The sequence below is a fragment of the Mustela nigripes genome, chromosome X (genome assembly GCF_022355385.1).
Source record: "Mustela nigripes isolate SB6536 chromosome X, MUSNIG.SB6536, whole genome shotgun sequence".
Classification (NCBI taxonomy): Eukaryota; Metazoa; Chordata; class Mammalia; order Carnivora; family Mustelidae; genus Mustela; species Mustela nigripes.
The window spans coordinates 117,593,543-117,602,428 of record NC_081575.1 but is presented as its reverse complement, the minus strand read 5'-3'; the positions used below and the strand labels follow the sequence as shown (position 1 = coordinate 117,602,428).

Here is an 8,886-nt window from a genome sequence, read left to right as displayed (position 1 = left end):
TTTTTTTTTTTAAAGATTTTATTTGACAGAGGGAGAGAGACAGCGAGGGAAAGAACACAAGCAGGGGAATGGGAGAAGGAGAAGCAGGCTTCCTGCCAATCAGGGACCCCGATGTGGGGCTCCATTCCCAGGACCATGGGATCATGACCTGAGCCAAAGGTAGCAGAGGCTGAATGACTGAGCCACCCAGGCGCTCTCAACTAACTTTTTAATATTATGTTAAATTTCATGGGAAGCATTGTCGAATAAGTGTTGCTAAACTTTAAGTTATTAACATAAATATTCCAGAAATTATAGGAAGTTCATGGGGATCTGATGTACTGACACAGCGTTATCTGTCATGATCCTGATGAGGGAGCAGGAGGCTGGCTGAGGACAAAGCACAAGCTGGCGCCTAGCAGCCCTCTCCACCCGCTCCCCTCCGGAATACGCGTAGCATCCCTCAGGCACGCCTGACTGCCATAAACGATAAACAAATAGTTAACTTGCAGAGATCACAATCCTGCAAGACAGGAATCTCCCTTGCTCTACAAATGTCCTAGAGATCTACAAAGAAGTTACCTTATCAATAGCACAAATTTCCAGAGGCAAATAACTCTCAGTTCCTCAAGCCCTAATGTCTCCCTCCCCATCATAAACGAAACTGGAGGAGACTGAGGTAGAAGGGAAGGTAGATGATAGCAGGATCTTAACACCCCACCAAGAATTTCCCAACTATCTTGATGTTAATGGCTGGCCTAAAGACGACATTGATCAAGCCACAAGGGCAAGGCCTCCTCCCGGCACCTGGTAGGCCCTCTTTAGCATATGAAAACTCCGTTGAAATCTCCCTTCCCCTCACCTTCCCCCAACCGCCGGGTACATAACCTGCCATCCCTCACAACCCGGGGCAGCAGCTCTTCCTGCCCACGGGTCCTGTCCCCGTGCCTTAATAAAACACTATTTTGCACCAAAGATGTCTCAAGAATTCTTTCTTGGTCATCGGCTCTGGACCTCAGCCCACCGAACCTCACGTAGGTTCTAGAACTTCATCAATCCCAGCTATGGTCTTAAAATATGGTATATCGGAGAAGGAATCAAATTTTCTTGTCTATTGCATTATAACGACTTCTCATCCGAGCTTTGACCATTGCCAATTTTTAGGCCTTTTATCATTTACAGAAGTTACTGTTTTATTCTGATGCTTTTGCAAAAAATGTTCCCGCAAAAATGCTTTATTTTGGAGAAGATTCATGAAAAAGACCCCTTCTTCCCACAAGTACTCTGTAGAATACAGGTTTCCGATGACTTAAAGATCATAACACAGAACTGTGTAAGAATTTCTAAAACTTTCATGGAAAAGTGATGAATTCTTCAAACTAACAAAAGATAGAGATCAAGAATTGATTACAGGAGACCAAATAAATTAATGAAGATAGTTAGAATTTTTCTGACTTCATTTCAAATCTTGCTGGTTCTTTAATGTTTTGTTTGCAGATTTATTTATTTATTTATATAAAGATTTAATTTATTTATTTGACAGAGATCACAAGTAGGCAGAGAGGCAGGCAGAGAGAGAGGGGGGAAGCAGGCTCCCTGCTGAGCAGAGAGCCCCATGCGGGGTTCGATCCCAGGACCCTGGGACCAGGACCCAAGCAGAAGGCAGAGGCTTCAACCCACTGAGCCACCCAGGCATCCCTGTTTGCAGATTTAAAAGGAACGGAAAGAACATGATCAATCACTTTTCCTGCTTACTTACATAAATAATCACGCCAAGTTTATTAAAAGTCAACTTAATTCGCAAAACAAATTAGTCTTGCCATGGTTGTCTTTGGAAATGGAAATGATTATGGAGAGAAATTTATGTTTCAGTAATATACTCCTGTGGATATTAGATTCTAGGGCTGTTGATCATCTCTCTCTCTCAGAGTTTATTTTCTACTTGTAAACTGGCCTGGATCTTGAGCTCTAGCTTCCTCCAATATCTGGCTAAAACTCCCCAGACCAGCATTATCAATTTTCTCCCACTACTTTCACTTGGAATCACTACGAAACTAAACCTGCCCCCCCCCCCCCAAGCCATGCAAGCTGAAACTGGACAACTTGAAATAAACATCAAAGAAATCACAGCAGCGCACTGCGGATGATGTTTGTGCCTGCTTGTACGCGGCCACTTGGAAAGATACCGGGGACCTTCACGCTGCAAACAGGAAAAATCTGTCTGATTGCCTGACTGTCCTGCTTGCACTCTATGTAAAGATACTTCGAAACCAACTTTTTGAAATCTCAACTGACGGCTCTCCCAACTCAGAAAACGGAATTTCTAATTTGCTTGAACTATTAGTCTTTGGTTTTTTTTTTTTTTTAAAGATTTTATTTATTTATTTGAGAGAGAGACAGTGAGAGAGAACATGAGCGAGGAGAAGGTCAGAGAGAGAAGCAGACCCCCCGTGGAGCTGGGAGACCGATGCGGGACTCGATCCCGGGACTCCGGGATCATGACCTGAGCCGAAGGCAGTCGTCCAACCAACTGAGCCACCCAGGCGTCCCTAGTCTTTGGTTTTCTTTTGTTTCCGTAGGTACACTGCTCATTAAATTACCTGATGGCTCACACCATATAGATGTTCTAATTCAGAGGGAAGCCCACGTGCATCGGCATCTCCTGAAATACATTTTTTCAATTCATCCCGCCCCGGGTCATCATGAGGATATGTGCTTGCTGATAAATCACGTTATGCTTATGAACATAACTTAAAAAAATTTCTTTTGTAGATTGACTTAGTAAAGGGAAACCTGAATCTCATTACAACGCATTGGATTTATTGGGTTCCTTAAACGATGGCTCCTGGGTGTCTCTGCTCCAGGGAAGTCTTCCATGTTTGGCTGTTGTCTTCCCTACAATCATCCTATTGACCTTTCTAGGGCATTGTATATTCTGGAAGCTTTAAGTGCTTGTTGGCTGCTAATCACACGCAGACAACTGGATGAAATCAACAATAATCACATGAACGACGAAGCTGATGCCTACATGGCCCTCTAGCCCAATGACTCAGCTAACGGAAACAGCAAACCTGCGATCTTCCTGCCTGACCCCATCAATGGTGGTAACCGAGAATCAGGCTCCAATGGCTGGTCCTACTGTGAGGGTGACCCAAAGTGTGTGTGGGGGGGTGATTGTTAAATTTAGAAACAAAGGGAGACCAACCTTGAAGGGTTCCTGAGCACACATAACCAGTTTGGTCATGCAGGTGAAGCTTAATTTGGCTTATCCTGCAAGCCTAATTGAACGTGGTCATTTCTTCCTTGTGTCTCTGAAAATGATAAAACTTGAGCTGCTTCCGAAAGTTGATATGACTGGTAACTACTGAAAATTACAATATTGTAACGAATCACTGGGAAGAATGAACAGTCACAGCTTTATTGCGGGAGAAGCTGCGTTGTAACAAGGTACCCGCGAGCCTCATTCGATGTGTTGGTTCGCGGGCTCCCCGTTTGCAAACTTTCTGGGGCGTGCACAATAATTTCTCACTAACTGCTACTTCAGTGATTCATTTGGTTTTCTTTTGGCTGTTCGGAACATAGAACAGAAGGTGTCTCATTCTGTTGCAAATGAGATGGCGGGTGTAGGCCTTTCCTGAACCACTTGTTTGCTGTAATGTTCTTTACACTTGAGCAATCAATCCCCTGCAAAAGAGAAGGCGAAAGTAACCTATGGGCAACAAAATCGCCCCACGGTGAGGAAGGTGCCTGTACTTGAATCATTTCTGCCCAGCTGGAACCCCGAGCAAGTCATTTTGGGCCGCAGGAGGCCACCTTACAGCCCACTCCCTCCTCCCCCCTCCCCCTCTCCCCCGCCCGGTGAGTCCAGACTCTCCGCCGCAGCCGCCGGTGCTGCCCCCGGTGCAGCCCCGCCTCTCCGGGCAGGGCGTCCCGAGTCGCGGCGGTTAGGTTCTCTCTGGCCGGGAACGCACCGCGTGTAGGAGGCGAACGAGATCGGAAGGGCAGGCCTCCAGAGCCGAGAGGTGACCCAGCTGGCTGTGCGGGACTGAGTGGCTGGGCCCAGCACGTGACCGCGCAGCCAGGCTCCGCGGGGGGTGGGGGGGTGCCCGGGCGCCGGGGGCTGAAATCGACATTTGCCTGGGGCAGGAAAGTGAGCCGGTCCGATTCCGTCCCCCTCAGACCCTCCACCCACGGGAGCGGGGGATTGCCGTAGCGTTTTAACTTTGCATGTCAGGAACCTGAAAGGAAAAGGTAAGTTACTTATCACCTAGAAAAACAAGCTGGAGAGGAGTGACCTAGAAAACCACACGGCCGGCCACATTGTTGGGTTTTAAAACCCGGTGCAGAAAATAATAGATCGATGTGAAGGGCAAGGGCCCTTATTTATGTCCCAAATTAGAGGCTGACCTTCTGCACGGAGATTTGGTTAATATGGAAGGAGTGGTGGCAAAAGGGCCCAGGTTAAATATAGAAGGACACCAAAGCGGCTGGAATAAATAGCAAGTAGGTAACTCCTGCCTGCTTTTAAAACGATCTATTTCACATCTTTCTGGGCCAGCAGGCGAGGCAATGTTAAAATTGTGACTTAAATTCTGTCGAAAGTAAATTAGTAGATGAAACTGGAATACAAGTAAGACCAGTTTCTGCTTTTGTCCCTTTCACGTTTCAAAACCGTTTGTATGGTTTGGCAGAAGAAACCTTGATGGGTTCACCGCTTAGGTTTGAAGTATGCCATTTCAGGTTTCCCTGATTACTGCTGGAATTTTCCTAAGGCTTTCTAGGCAAGGCTGTTTCAGTTGTGAATGAGAAATGTTGACGTCCTGTATCTTTTCTGTAACAGTAAGATGACTCACTTCTGCAGAATGTGATAAATATTAAAAAGCGTGAAATAATGAGTTATTGTGAATTAACTCTTTCATGTCTGAGATATCAACTTCCTTGCCAGAAGATTTAAGAAAACACAGAAATAAGTACAACCATGCTCATGCAATAGTGCTTTATCTTCCATAAGCAAATATTCCAGTATGTCATATGAATATGTGGTAACCCTTTTTCCCCCCCTTTGGCAAATGCAAGTTAATACTACAGTGTAGCTATTGAGAGTAAATAAAAACATTATTCATCAGTGCAATTAGCATAATATTCCATAATGAATATGCTTCAAACCAAAGTATTTCAGATCATATTTGATAAGTGATATGAAACACTGAAACTCTGTGCAAAGTTGTTTCCATGCACTTTTTTCCCACGCACTTTATATTTTAGTTGTGATTTTGATTTACACAAAATATATTTCTCCGTTGTATTTGATAAAGACTTTTAAAAATAAAACCTAAATTGTTCCCTTTCATGACTAATCCCTTTATTGCTAACTCTTTTGATAATCCTATTACATGCTTGGAGCCTGTAATCGTTGGGATTTCTCTTTCTGTGTCCTGCCCCTTTCCCACAGTCGGTGAAAGGCCGGGAAAGCTGCGCACATCAAGCAGGCGGCCCAGCAGGGAGGCAGGAGCCGGGGACTTCCAGGGTCTTCCAGGGTCTTCCTCGGCTTCCCACCCCCGCCTCCCCGCCTAGGCCCGAGGAGTCACGTGGCGGCGTGGGGCCCGCCTCCGGTGACGTCACCGCGCTCGCAGCCGTCGCGCTGAAGAAAGGATGCTCTAGGATGCGGTGCAGGTGGGCGGCGGGGATGCGCCATGCGGCACTGCAGGTAAGGGACGCGCGGCGCCCACCCTGCAGGTCTGCAGCCCCTCCGCGCCCCAGAAAGCGAAAATGGGGGGGTCTTTGGCCGCTGCGGCTGCTGCACGCGCCGGGCGGGGATGCCGGGGTCGGGGGTGTTGCAGGCCCCCGCGCGAGCTTGGCATGCCTGTCCGGGAAAGTGGGCAGGGGCCAGACGGGAAGACCGGGGCCTCTTGCTCAGGAGAGGAGAAAAATCTGGAATGATCACCGTACACGCATGATAAAGACAGAAAGGGGCTTGTCATGGATAACTGTCAACTGTTTGCCAGCTGTCACTGTGCTTCTTAAATAATGACACATTTACTAATTCTCCTTCCGGGGGTTTGTCCTCAGTATTTAGCCTGATTTCTTTTAAAGCAAAAGCTGCTTTGCTCTGAATGGAATGGAAACTTACTGGTTAGCAATTTAAAGAGCTGAATGTGCAATATAAATCGTTTTGCTTTATTTTTGCAAGGTTCCTGCGTTTGAAGGGGATATGTTGGAAATGCATTTTTTCCCCCTTCAGGTGTTTTAAGTAGATTGGAAAATAACAGTAGCCAATAAAATGAAATGCAACCTCTGAGGATTGACTGTGAGTGTAAGAGAGCGAATCAGCTACAGCTCTGGAGAACAAAATGGTTTTTTGAAGGGGGTGGGGTGAAGACGAACAACCAAATCGAATTCCCAGTGTTCTTTTTAATTTCCGTGTTGAATAATTAGCTCGCTGGAAGAAGGGGCTTGATGACTCAGCGGCAGAAGGAGGGGGTCAGGTGACTTTTCAGTTCTGGCTGGTGGAGGGGGGCGTTTAATGGACTCTGTTAATTGGTGGGACCTGTTTACATTCCTTTCTCTGGTTCAAATAGGGCCTGAGATATGGGTGGGCACCCCTAGGAGGAGAATGTGGCATTCTTTTCTGTAAAACATGACCCCTCTGGAAGTTGGGGCGTCAGTAAATTGTACTGGAACTCACACTATGCATAATTTGATTCCCCTACAACTGTTGGAGGACAGTGTTAAAAAGCAGTGCTATTTTAGTTGATAATATAAAGGTTTCCCCTTGTGGTGGGCTTACTGTTTGGCAGCCCAGATAGCTTTGGCTCTAAGAAGGGGATTACAGACTTCCTCTCTCTGCTTTATATTCTAACCAAATTTCAGTTGATTTGCTCTGATTATTTATTTCAGAGTAAGGCAGTGCCATAAAAACAATGGGGAATCCCACTGGGGATGGGGATGGGGTGAAGTCAGTGAGACTTACCTTTGATTGTGCCAAAATCAGAACGTTTCTGTGAAATTAACACTATGTCAGAAAATGAGCCGGCAAAACACTGGGCCATAGCCTTTCATGTAGTTCAGCCTAGAGATCCAAATGTCAAAGTCATATCTTTGTCTATATCCATGCCTGTATATTTATATACCCATACATTCATGTCTCCATCTCTACAGCTATGTTTTTGCTACTGTAATCCTTTAAAAAAAAATAGTGCTTATATAAGAAAATGCCAAGCTATTTTCCAAGGTGGGCGTACCATTTTGCATTTCTGCCAACAATGTATGAGAATTTCAGTTGCTTAGGATCCTTGCCAGCACCTTGGTTTGGTTTTGTTTTAATTTTAGTCATGCTCCTAAGTATGTAGGGGTTATGTCTTTGTGTGTGTGTGTGTGTGTTTTAAATGAATGAGTCTTATTTCATGTAAAATTATTCCCTGCCAGCCCCTTGGTTATTGTCAGTTTAAAAAAAATTTTTTTTAACCATTCTGGGAGGTAGTTATGGTATCTCATTGTGTTTTTTTTTCCTTCTTTTTAAAATGTTTTAGTAATTTACTTACTTATTTTAGTGTATTGAGTCTGTTTCTTCCTGCTGGAATAGGAGGTCCAAGAAGTCTGGGATTTGTGTGTGTGAGGTTCCTTCCTCTATCTCCAGCACTGGGCGTGGTACCGGGAATATTTAGTTGCTGTTTAAGAAATCGGTCAATGTTTAGTAACTGCACAAGTTCTGAGGGCCTGGGGGAGTCACCTGACTCACCTCAGGGGGTGTGAAACCATCGGAGGGCCATCCGTCCATCTCTGCGGTTTCCTTTCTGCAGGTGGGGGAGTCAGGCATGAACAGGCTTTGGCAGCACGTTTCAGGCTGAACTCATTTTCAAGGAGCGAGCTAGCAATTCTCATTACCTAGCTGGTAACTGAGCTCCATTTTTCATTAATCATTTTCTAGTCCAACCATGCTTGAAGCTTCAATTAAAAAAAATTTTTTTTTTCTCCCACTCCCTGCCTTTGGCAACTATCAGTCTGTTCTCTGTGAGCTCCTCCCCCTAAGAAGGATCCTACCGTGTTTGGCTTTCTCTCTCTGATTTACTTCCCCTTAGCATAATGCCCTTGAGGTCCATCCCTGTTGCAAATGGCAAGCTTTCATGCTCTCTTATGGCCGAGTAATATTCCGTGGTCGGTGTACACCGCGGCTCCCTTGTCCATTCATCCATCTGCACTTCCGTGGTTTCCGTGCTTGGCTGTTGTAAATAATGCTGCAGTGAACATAGTGATGCGAGTATTCTGAGTTGGTGTTTTTGTTTTCTGTAGATACCCAGAAGTGGAATTGCTGAGTCGTCGTATGATAGTTCTGTTTTTAGTTTTTTTTTTGAGGCGCCTCCGTACTGTTTTCTGCAGTGGGGGCACTAATTTCATTCCTACCAACGGTGCACGAGGGTTCCCTTTTTCCTCCACATCCTTGCCAACACTTGTTATTTCTGGTCCTCCTGTTAACAGCCATTCCAGCAGCATGCGGGCTTCCTTGGTGTGGTTCGGATTTGTGTTTCCCTGACGATGAGTGATGTTGAGCATCTTTTCATGTGCCCGTTGGCCATCTGTCTGTCTTCTCTGGAACAATGTATATTTAGATCTTCAGTCCATTTTTTGATCATTTAATTTTTCTTTTTTGCTGTCGATTTGTATTCTTTATATTTTGGATATTAGCTTTTTTTTTTTTTTTAAGATTTTATTTATTTATTTGACAGAGAGAGATCACAAGTCAGCAGGGAGGCAGGGAGAGAGAGGAGGAAGCAGGCTCCCCGCTGTGAGCAGAGAGCCCCATGCGGGAAGCTAGGATCATGACGGGAGGTGAAGGCAGAGGCTTTAACCCACTGAGCCACTCAGGCACCCCTTTGGATATTAGCTTCTTATCAGATAGATGCTTTGCAA

The 8,886-nt window shown here is 45.4% G+C and overlaps 1 protein-coding gene across 2 annotated transcripts in view; it reads left to right on the top strand.

Annotated features, from left to right (window-relative positions):
* The first annotated feature begins 3,910 nt into the window (after positions 1 to 3,910).
* Positions 3,911 to 8,886, top strand: part of CLCN4 (chloride voltage-gated channel 4) — a 58,956-nt gene continuing 53,980 nt past the window's right edge. The window contains exons 1-2 of one of the 2 annotated variants that reach the window (XM_059385777.1): positions 3,911 to 4,001; positions 5,432 to 5,686. The gene's annotated coding sequence lies outside the window, so the exon portion shown is untranslated. Of the gene's footprint in view, positions 4,002 to 4,076; positions 4,231 to 5,431; positions 5,687 to 8,886 lie in introns of those variants that run through there. The other variant, XM_059385776.1, reaches the window with a different exon arrangement.